Genomic DNA, 9,484 nt, shown 5'->3' on the forward strand with positions numbered 1-9,484 from the left:
GTGCGTTGGTCCAGGGCAACTTGAGGTCTGGCGAACGTCTTTTGTGTGTTTGTTTTATTTCCATTGGCGATTCCTAGTGGCAATTGTGTTAAATTGCACACTACAAAGTATCTTTGCGCCATGCATTGGCAGCTGTATGGGACGTGATCATCCTCATGTCTAGCGGGTATATAAGGTTTCCATAGCATGCATTTGACCAGCCAAACATTAAAACGCAATTTGCAGTGATCGCCAGTTTTCCCAATGTAATCAGAGTGATCGCCTGCATGCACATTGCTATAAAGGTGCCATCTGAAGACGAATTTGCATACGTGAATCAGAAACATTTCAATTCAATAAATATGCAAATAACATGGTATGCTCAAATGCGCTTAACATAACACACACACTTATTAATGATTCCTACTTGTCTTTCTCGTGATGAAGAGTAGGCAAAATATAAAATGTAGCGGAGTAAAAAAGAAGAATGAGTTCATCAGACGCTGGATTCGAACCGAGTTCATAATTAATCGTGTCAAGACATGTTGCCATACATTTAACAAGCTAAGCCACTCACAATGCTGTTAGTCGCTCTCTTTAGTTATGTTTTCTCTGTCAATCAAACAGTGATGGGTGAGAACCACTCAACTACATGTAGCTCATTCCACTGAGGTGTGCTATTTGCACTTAGTCTAGATAGACACTACAAAATTTTACACCTTTACATCTGACCATTTCTTTTTTAATTCAATCACAGTGCGATGTTCAGACTCGACTGCGTTAACCACATCAGCTAAACTCTCAAACTCAATTTTTTTTTCTTTTGTTATTAATTGCGGAGGGCAAACTTGCAAATAACACAGTTTTTCTACCTCTAAAAAGAGCACCTCTAATTCACATTCTGTTTAAAGATTTTCTTTTTGCTTGCTTTTGCCCTCATATATCCAATTTGTTAAATAACTCTCAGACAGAAATGTAAAATCTGTAAAAGAAAAACAATCTATGGCAATACAAAAAACAAAACAAAAAAAAGCTGACAAATAAGTACCTATTATCCCATTAACCTACCATGCCCTCTACTTCAGTCTGTAGATCTAGTGTCAAGAAGTCCTCACGGCTGAGTGTTTGGCCATAAACGCGAACAATGTGTACTTTAGGATCCTTGGGTTCATTTAGTACATGTAAAACCTGAAAAAAATAACACACATGGATACAACAAGCATTGCTATTGTAATCAACAACCCTTATATTACCAATCAATCTACTGTTATTATTGTCAATCTGGCTCATTACCTTTTCTTGTAGCTCTGCACTCAATGGATGCTGCCAGCAGTTCATGCTAGGCCTCACATTATTCAGTGTAGTAATAGCTTCAGCCTTGAGCAGATTATCAGTAGGAACCTGGTTCTGCATGCTTTCAAAATGTACTATTTCTTGAGGACCTAAAAAAGTGAAGGAAGGAAGGAAGAAGAGTTAATCCTATTACAATTGTCAGACATACATTCTGTACATCTAGTGTCAAGAAGTCCTCACGGGTGAGTTATGTTTGTAAACCATAAACAAACAATGTGGTGGAAATATTGCTTTACCAATGATAAGCTGTTCATGTTGATTTGTTTTGCTCCCACTGACTTATGTATTTTGTCCAGACTTGTGATCTGTTAAGCTTGGTGCTGTGATGATAAACTAGGTTTCATATAAGAAAAATCTGAGAACTTGGAGCCATCATGTTAAGAAAATAGTTGTTTTTCTCCATTTGAGCAAAAAATTGTCCTACAACGTGTGTATTCACTTTCCCTGTCAGTTCTGGTACCTGAACAGTTCTTCTTAAAAGTTGCTAGGATGTCCATTTACATCTGGAGGATATTTTGGTTCTGTTAACCAAAAAAGATTAACTTTGACCTTTCCTTCTTTGGCTAAATAAATATTGTCTTTTGTAGGGCTTAGTAGTCTTTCCTCATGAGGACCAAATAGTAGCGCCAGTGGATACCACAGATTTCCATGAGTTGTCCTCTTGCAAAATCATGAATAGAAACATTTGGCAAATGATGCCATTAATGTAAAATATCAATGTAGTCCCTTTAATCAATGTAGTCGCTCTATTGTTGAATTTTAGGCTATAGACGACTCCACATGAGCACATAACTGTTGACCATCCTCCTAAAATAATTACAACAACAGCAGCAATTATTAACAATTATAACTGTTTAAAGCTTTATTGATTCATACAACCAGCCAGCCAGGTGCGCAACAGAGGGAGCTTCTTTACATCACAAAAGAATGCAAGTAAAAACTTTGTTCTCAAATGTTTTAAACTGAATGCAACCCTAAAAAGACAATAGAAGGGTTAAATTGATTATTTTTGGTTTGCTTGGTTTGGTCTTACAAAATCCAAGGTTTTCCATCATTGCATTCTCTCAACCTCTCACTTTACTTTCTTTTACTCTTCTCTACACTTGTATGAATGTGTGTTTGTGTTAGATGTTAGTTTTTGTTAAATTAGTCAATAAAGTTTTGTTTTGTATAAAGAAAGGTACCTGTGCATATTTATGAATCGAATGTCTTAAACTTCGATCTTGCTACCCTGCTTAAACATTAATTCAATAATTTTCTTGTCTGCTTAGTCCCTTTATTAATCTGAGGTCACCACAGCGGAATGAACCGCCAACTTATCCGGCAAGTTTTTACCCAGCGAATGCCCTTCCACACGCAACCCTTTAAACTAATCCGCTACATATTATGGTGCTGAATATACGAGGAGTTGAATTTAGTTAATAATTCGCTTCATTATTATGGTGGAGAATGCACGGTAATTTTAACCTTGAGCTAATTCGCTACATTTCCATTCAGTGTTTAAAACTATATCCGATTTTTGAGATTTTGTGGTCCAATCCATGGAGCCCTAAACTCAAATGTTGGCTCAACGATGAACGGATTCTCTTCTCCAACTGTGTGGGAAAACAATTAAAATAATTTGCAAGAGATAAACAGGATTTAATGGTACTGAATAATCTAATTTGAGATGCTTTTACAAAAAAAGGGGGAAAATCATGTCTTACCATTAAAAAATCCAAATGAAATGACTTTAAAGGACACTGACTCCCAGAGGCCTTTTATATTAACATTGCCAGTATACTCCATAGGATTGGGTACCTCACTCACTGAAACACAAATAAAAATAAACTAACAAATTGCTGCTTACACATAAAAAATCTTTAAATATTTGTTCTTAAATCTTTTCGTCCATGAGCTGCCACCTTATTGTAGTGGAAGGTTTTGAGTGCCTGAGTGATCCTATGTGCTATATTGTCACAGTATAATGCCCCTGGTAAGGTTTCCCAAGCTAAAAAAGGTCTTGGGTGACAGGTCAGAGAAATGAAGTGCAATTCAAAAACCCCTTATGAGTACTCCAACATCAAAGAACGTGATGTAGCCTGGTATGGCGCAGGGGTAGCCATAAGGGGGAGTGCATTATAATTGAAGTTCAGTACTATGACAACCCAATCACCAGGCACAGAAACTGGCTCTTGGGACATGAAATTTCACCACACTGGGAAGAAAGGAGTTTGAACTTGTGTGGGAGTTTGAATGGTACCAACTAGAGATAGCCAGGCTCACTTCCATGCACAGGCATTGACATGTCCTTAACGGCAACATTGATACTGAGTGGGCCATGTGGCTGTAAGGCCCGTGGTGCCTGGCAATCCGGACAGTACCTCTGGACTGGGCAACTGGAAAGGAGGTTCCCATTTTTAAGCAGACCGACAGAGGGTGTGTTCCAACTATATAGGGAAATCACACTCCTCAGCCTCCCAGGAAATTTCTAGACACAGCCTAGGGCCGGAGGGGGTCTGGTTCAGAACAACTGGATTTCTTTTTCTGTTATTTATTTCTGTTGATGTTGTTCTGTTGGCTTCATCGGGCATGGTCCTTCAGCATGCACTGTGGTGGTTTGCTGCAGAGTGTGACACGGTTGGTATGACTATCAGCACCTCCAAGCGTGAGGCCATGGTGCTTCACCAATGAAAGGTGGCTAATGACGAGTTAATGTTAATGAAGTATATCAAATAAAATCAACAAATAGAAAGTAACCAACTAACCAAAGATAAAAAAAAAAACTATATATTTTGCGCTGATCTGGGTAAAAAACACTTAAAATCCTGTAAAGTAACTGCATAATAATGAACAAAACTCACAAAAAAATTACTCGACTAAGATTAAAAGTTAATTCAGAGTGCAATCTGTTAAAATTCCCTGCATTTACTTTCACTTAAGTCAAAGTTGAATTCAATAAACAACATTGTTAACTTTGGTCACAACACAGACATACTTAAAAAAACAAAGTAGATAAACCTTTTAGTAAATCTGCAATTTAAACGTGCACTAGGCAAGTGCCGCAAACTGTGTGGTATGGATCAACCATAAACTTTGAAAGAACCATATCCACATGCCTAAAAACTTCCAAACTACAAAAATACTTTTACAAGGACAAATAAATAAAACAAAACTAATCCACTAGCATACCTCTCCAGAGCATTGTTTTTGACATTAATCAATCACAACTTATAAGTTCGATACTGCCATCTGCTGGATAGTAGTTGTCACAGATAGGCAGTCACTCACTTTTATGTAGGCAAGCTAGTAAGCATGCACTAACTCACACAAACCATTTCCACTATACACACAAGTTAGATGCCGGCTGAAAAAACAAACAAACATCAAATCTACTGTGTGTGGATACCTGACTGTTTTGTGTAATTTAGAAATGTTCCATTTATTTCTGAAAAATAATTTTTGCTGTTTGTTTATTTATTTTATTCAGCTTAACATTTCATTATTTGGCTTAACATTTAAAATAAATCACATCAGACTTTGTTGTAATCATAATAGTTTATTTTACATGGTTAAAACTAACAAACAAGTAATATTGTCCTACTTACATTCTGGGTCACCTCCAAACAGCCAAACCTGTATGCAGGAAAGGCAGCCATTTTAAGGTTTCCATTTCCCCAATGATTAGGGTTCTACTATGTTAGATGATGTCATAGGGGGATATATCAAGGAAACCATTGATTTTGATGGAACATATTAATTAGACACTTTTTTAGGTAATTCTGAGATGTACCCAGCCGGCACACGACCGACCTTCAACGTTGAAATATGGTTGAAATAAGGTCAGATGTGTTTTGAACGTTGAAATAATGTTGATAGAACGTTTAATGTTGAACGGTTGAAAAACAGCCTGCATATGACAAGGCTTCAACGTTGAAATGTGGTTGAAAATACGTCAGTAGTTGCTTTAATGTTGAAAAAATGTTGAATGATAAATGGTTGAAAAAAGTTACAGAAATCCTTGTACAAATCAACGTTGACATTTTTTTTATCATGATCTGTATGTTGAATTAACGTCATGGCTTCACCCAATATTCAACATGTTTGGTTACCATGGTATCGGAGGACTAGGCGCACGCGGCCACGCGCAGTGCTTCACTTCACTTAATTACGAACAACTGACCTGCAGTGCAGCAGAATTCAGAGGTAAGCGTGTTTTTAGATGCTTTAATGTTTTATTTACCCCCCGATTTTGTTTTACACACAGTGTATCTTAAATGTGACTTGGTGTAGTGTTTCGAATTTTGAAGCATTTAAAACTTTCCAGTTTGGTTTTTAGTCGTTTGCGCTCCGGTGACGCGCAGCTAACCTCGAGGTAATGTCACATGTTTAACGTTACTCTAAATGAGCGTTTTTATGGCAAATTCAAATCGATAAACTCCAAACGCAGTTTAAAGTTACTGAGCAACGTTATAAAACAATATCCTTTTTATACGCTGTATCATTAGTGTTATTATTACAAAGTGAACTGCTGTCGTTTCACTGTTGTTGTTGTTTTTGCTTTTAGAGATGTAACTTACTCCAGAGACGCACTAACTTGCACAGCATTGAATGGAAAAGGCTTTGTCCATGTAAGTTTACTTTAGCTTTAACTAAGCTATCTGTTAAATCTTCTTGATGCTTTGGTTGGTGATATTCTCTTTCTAATCTGTTTGTTTATTGATTGTTAGGCTATGTTGTGATATTATATTGTTATATTGATATTATTATTGTGAAATCATGTTGTGATGTTATACTATATGTGACAGTATTGGGGAACAAATATGTATTTAGTTAGAAATTAATGCTTAAATTACACTTTGTATAGTAGCAGATAAGAGGTGTAATGGGTTTTAATTTTCTGGGTTTTCTGGAAGGTCCAGTTGAGGGGCATCAAGAACACGCAGATGGCCTAAACCTGTGTCAGCCTGGACTGACTGCAGTTCTGCTATTCCACGCCAAGGCTTTTGTATGGATGTCTGACTACTACTGTGTTCTCTAAAGGTATTACTGGAGCAAAACAACAGCACCTGTTACAGTGAAATTTGTATTCATAAAAATAGTGATACATGTGTAGCAGGTCCAGTACATGTGATCTCATTGAGAAGTTGTTTTTATTAAATGTCCTTAAAACAAATAAATAAACATACCATTTAAATAAATCTAAATATTAAAAACTTGAGGATTAAGATGAGAAATGAAATTAATCATCTGTCTTGCGAAAGGGGTGTACTTAAGAATTCTGGTGTTTTCCAACTGAAAAAGATAGTTCAACCAAGAATGAAAATTTACTCACATTTTACTCCCCAAATGGTTTAAAACCATTATGAGTTTATTTTGTTGAACAAAAAAAGAGGCTATTCTGAAAAAAAAACTAAAAACCTGTAAACATTGACCTCCATAGTAGAAAAAAAATACTATAGAAGTCAATGGTTATAGATTTGCAGCTTTCTTCAAAATATCTTCTTTTGTGTTAAACGTGGTCAGTAAATGACGACAGAATAAACATTTTGAACTATTCCTTTAATTATCTGTCCTACATGCAGACTTTTGTAGAAGTGCTACTCCTTCTAGAGTTTTTCTCAACCATATGTCTAAAAAGCTTCAAACAGCTTTTACAGTACATGTAATGGTTTACAACAACTTGTAATTATTAGATGTGTTGAATGTTTCATGATTCTTTACTGCAGCCTTTGTTAAAAAAAAATGTAATTTTTTTGAGAATCTGAAATTTGAATTCTGGAAATGCTGGCACCGGTGGTGGCGAAGGGCTTCCTGACGATATCACACCTAATTCTTCACTTCTCTTAGTTAGGAATATTCAGATGGATGAGTCAAAATTATTGAGTGTGACGATATTATAGGACAAATTTGGATTCAATAAAAAATAAATATTTGAATTTCACTTTGTATAATAGCAGACACCAACTTAGTTGTAACCTCGTATTTCACTTATTGCAGGTTTTCTGGAAGCTCCATTTGAGGTCATCAAGGACATACTGATGGCCTAAACCAGTGTCAGCCTAGACAGACAGACAGACATCTATTGCAGTTCTGCTACACAAGACCAAACTCTCTGCTTTTGTATGGATGTCTGACTAATACGGTGTTCTCTAAAGGTATAACTGGAGCAAAACAACAGCATCCTTTACAGTGAAATTTGTGTTCATAAAAGATATGTGTAACAGGTCCAGTACATTTGTCATAAAGGTTAAATCACAGTAAGTACTGTAAAAATAACTTGTTCGCCTTTGCCACAACAGGTCATGGTGTGTGCATACTGCTCGTAGTAAACACACATGCTGATCTGATGCGGGAGAGATATACGCAAACACATTTGTATTTACTGTTTTGTTTTGCCTCACTAAAGTGTTGTTGGAGCTTGGTATGTTCACAGTTGAAATCACTGAAGTCACATGGAACATTTTGACAATGTGTTTTGTGCCTTATCTTGACAATGACCATCTTGGGACTATTGCTGTCTGTAGAGGATGAGGAGCATTTAATCTAAAATATTTTAGTTTGTGTTCTGAAGATTAACAGGTCTCTGGGATGACACAAGTACTTAATAACAGAACCTATATGAACAGTTAATGTGACATGTAATAGTGAAATAGTGGTCCTACATTCACAAATGTGAGCCATTATTATAAGACCCATGTGAACATGCAATTTTTATGATACTAATAATAATGGAATAACAAATTGCTTTTACTGTTGTGTTTGTGAGAGAGAATCAAACCATATATTCTACACATTTTCTTGATGATTTACTGAAATATTTGTCTACATGTTCCACTGTCACAGGTGCTCAGTTTTGCTGCAGTAATGCTAAACACAATAGATGTACTTTATGCAAAAAAAAAAAAACTACTAAATATTTAGCATGCAGACCTGCAAAGTGAAGGAGTAATGTCAGGTTTAGATTATAGCATGAGTTTTCACTATTGTGAAAGTGAAGCCATTCATTCACAATAGCAAACCTCATTATTGATTTTGAAGGAAACTCACCTGGTGTTTGAGAAATAAATATGTATTTAACTGCTAGACTGATATAGATGTTTAAGTGTTTTACACTTGATTCTTTGTCCCAGTGCCATCTTTTACCTTAAGTTTTTCTCTCAACCTATAAAACCTCAAACAGATGTAATGTATTTCACTTTTGATTCTTAGTTGTGAGTGATGTTTTTTATTTTTATTTTTTTTACTGCAGCCACTTTAAAAATGGGTATTTTGTAAACTTTGTAAACGGAATTGTATTTTGGAGACTGTGATGGTTGAAGCGTAATTTAGTTACTTAGTTTAATTTAGTTAGTATCTGTCTTTCTGAAGACGGTAACACTTTACAATAAGGTTGTATTAGTAAGTGTTAATGTATTTACTAACATGAACAAAGAACAATGAAGCATCTTTCATATAAAGAAAGTACAGTTCATGTCAGCTCAGTGCATTAATGTTAACAAGCATGCATTTTGATTTTAATAGCATCGGGACATATTTCAATTAATTAAATGATTAATAAATGCTGTACAAGTATTTGTTCTTTGTTCATGTTAGTAAACATTAACTAACTTTAATTCATGAAACCTAATTAAAAAGTGACTATTTAATTGGATGCCTTTTTCTGTATTTGAGCATGTATAGTAACCTGCATGGTTTTAAAGAGCCCATATTATGGGTTTTTGAAAATTCCCCTCCATGTAGTGTGTAACACAGCTCTAAGTGAAGTGAAGTATCCAGCTAAGGCTTAAATCTGTAAGAATACAGTGTTTAAAACTGTTGATTCATCTATAAAAGAGTCGAATCATAGTGCTTCAAACGAGTCGCCTTGATACCGACTCATTAGGTGTTTCGCCATGACGTACGAACGAAACAAAGTTTTTCACGTGCACGCGCAAACCCGGGAGATTTCAAACCTGAGGCCCCGCCCTCTGACGCAGTAACCCAGACACACACACACACACACCCACAAACACACGCACACCCACAAACACACGCACACAAACATGCCGGTCGATTGAAGTCACACTGCAGATGGATATTATATTGAGTCTCTACCCAAAGATGAAACATCAGCATTATAACCAAGCAGTTGGAAACTTCTGGAAGCTACATGCTACAAAGAATACTTCAT

The 9,484-nt window shown here is 36.0% G+C and overlaps 2 long non-coding RNA genes across 3 annotated transcripts; one reads left to right on the forward strand and one right to left on the reverse strand.

The window, feature by feature from the left end:
* Window positions 1-559: 559 nt before the first annotated feature.
* Window positions 560-3,668, reverse strand: LOC141378713 (uncharacterized). Its single transcript, XR_015515118.1, has 3 exons — window positions 1,569-3,668; window positions 1,273-1,421; window positions 560-1,167 (listed from the first exon to the last, which is right to left on the reverse strand). It is a non-coding gene; the product is annotated as an uncharacterized LOC141378713 (long non-coding RNA).
* A 1,419-nt stretch (window positions 3,669-5,087) lies between these two features.
* Window positions 5,088-8,490, forward strand: LOC103909162 (uncharacterized). 2 transcript variants are annotated; one of them, XR_015515097.2, is made up of 4 exons: window positions 5,088-5,517; window positions 5,879-5,942; window positions 6,228-6,354; window positions 7,312-8,488. It is a non-coding gene; the product is annotated as an uncharacterized LOC103909162 (long non-coding RNA). The 2 variants fall into 2 exon arrangements; XR_015515098.2 differs by having other exon boundaries at window positions 5,104-5,517; window positions 5,897-5,942; window positions 7,312-8,490.
* The last annotated feature ends 994 nt before the right edge of the window (window positions 8,491-9,484 follow it).

This window comes from Danio rerio, chromosome 18 (genome assembly GCF_052040795.2).
Source record: "Danio rerio strain M-AB ecotype USA chromosome 18, GRCz13ab, whole genome shotgun sequence".
In the NCBI taxonomy this organism is placed as follows: Eukaryota; Metazoa; Chordata; class Actinopteri; order Cypriniformes; family Danionidae; genus Danio; species Danio rerio.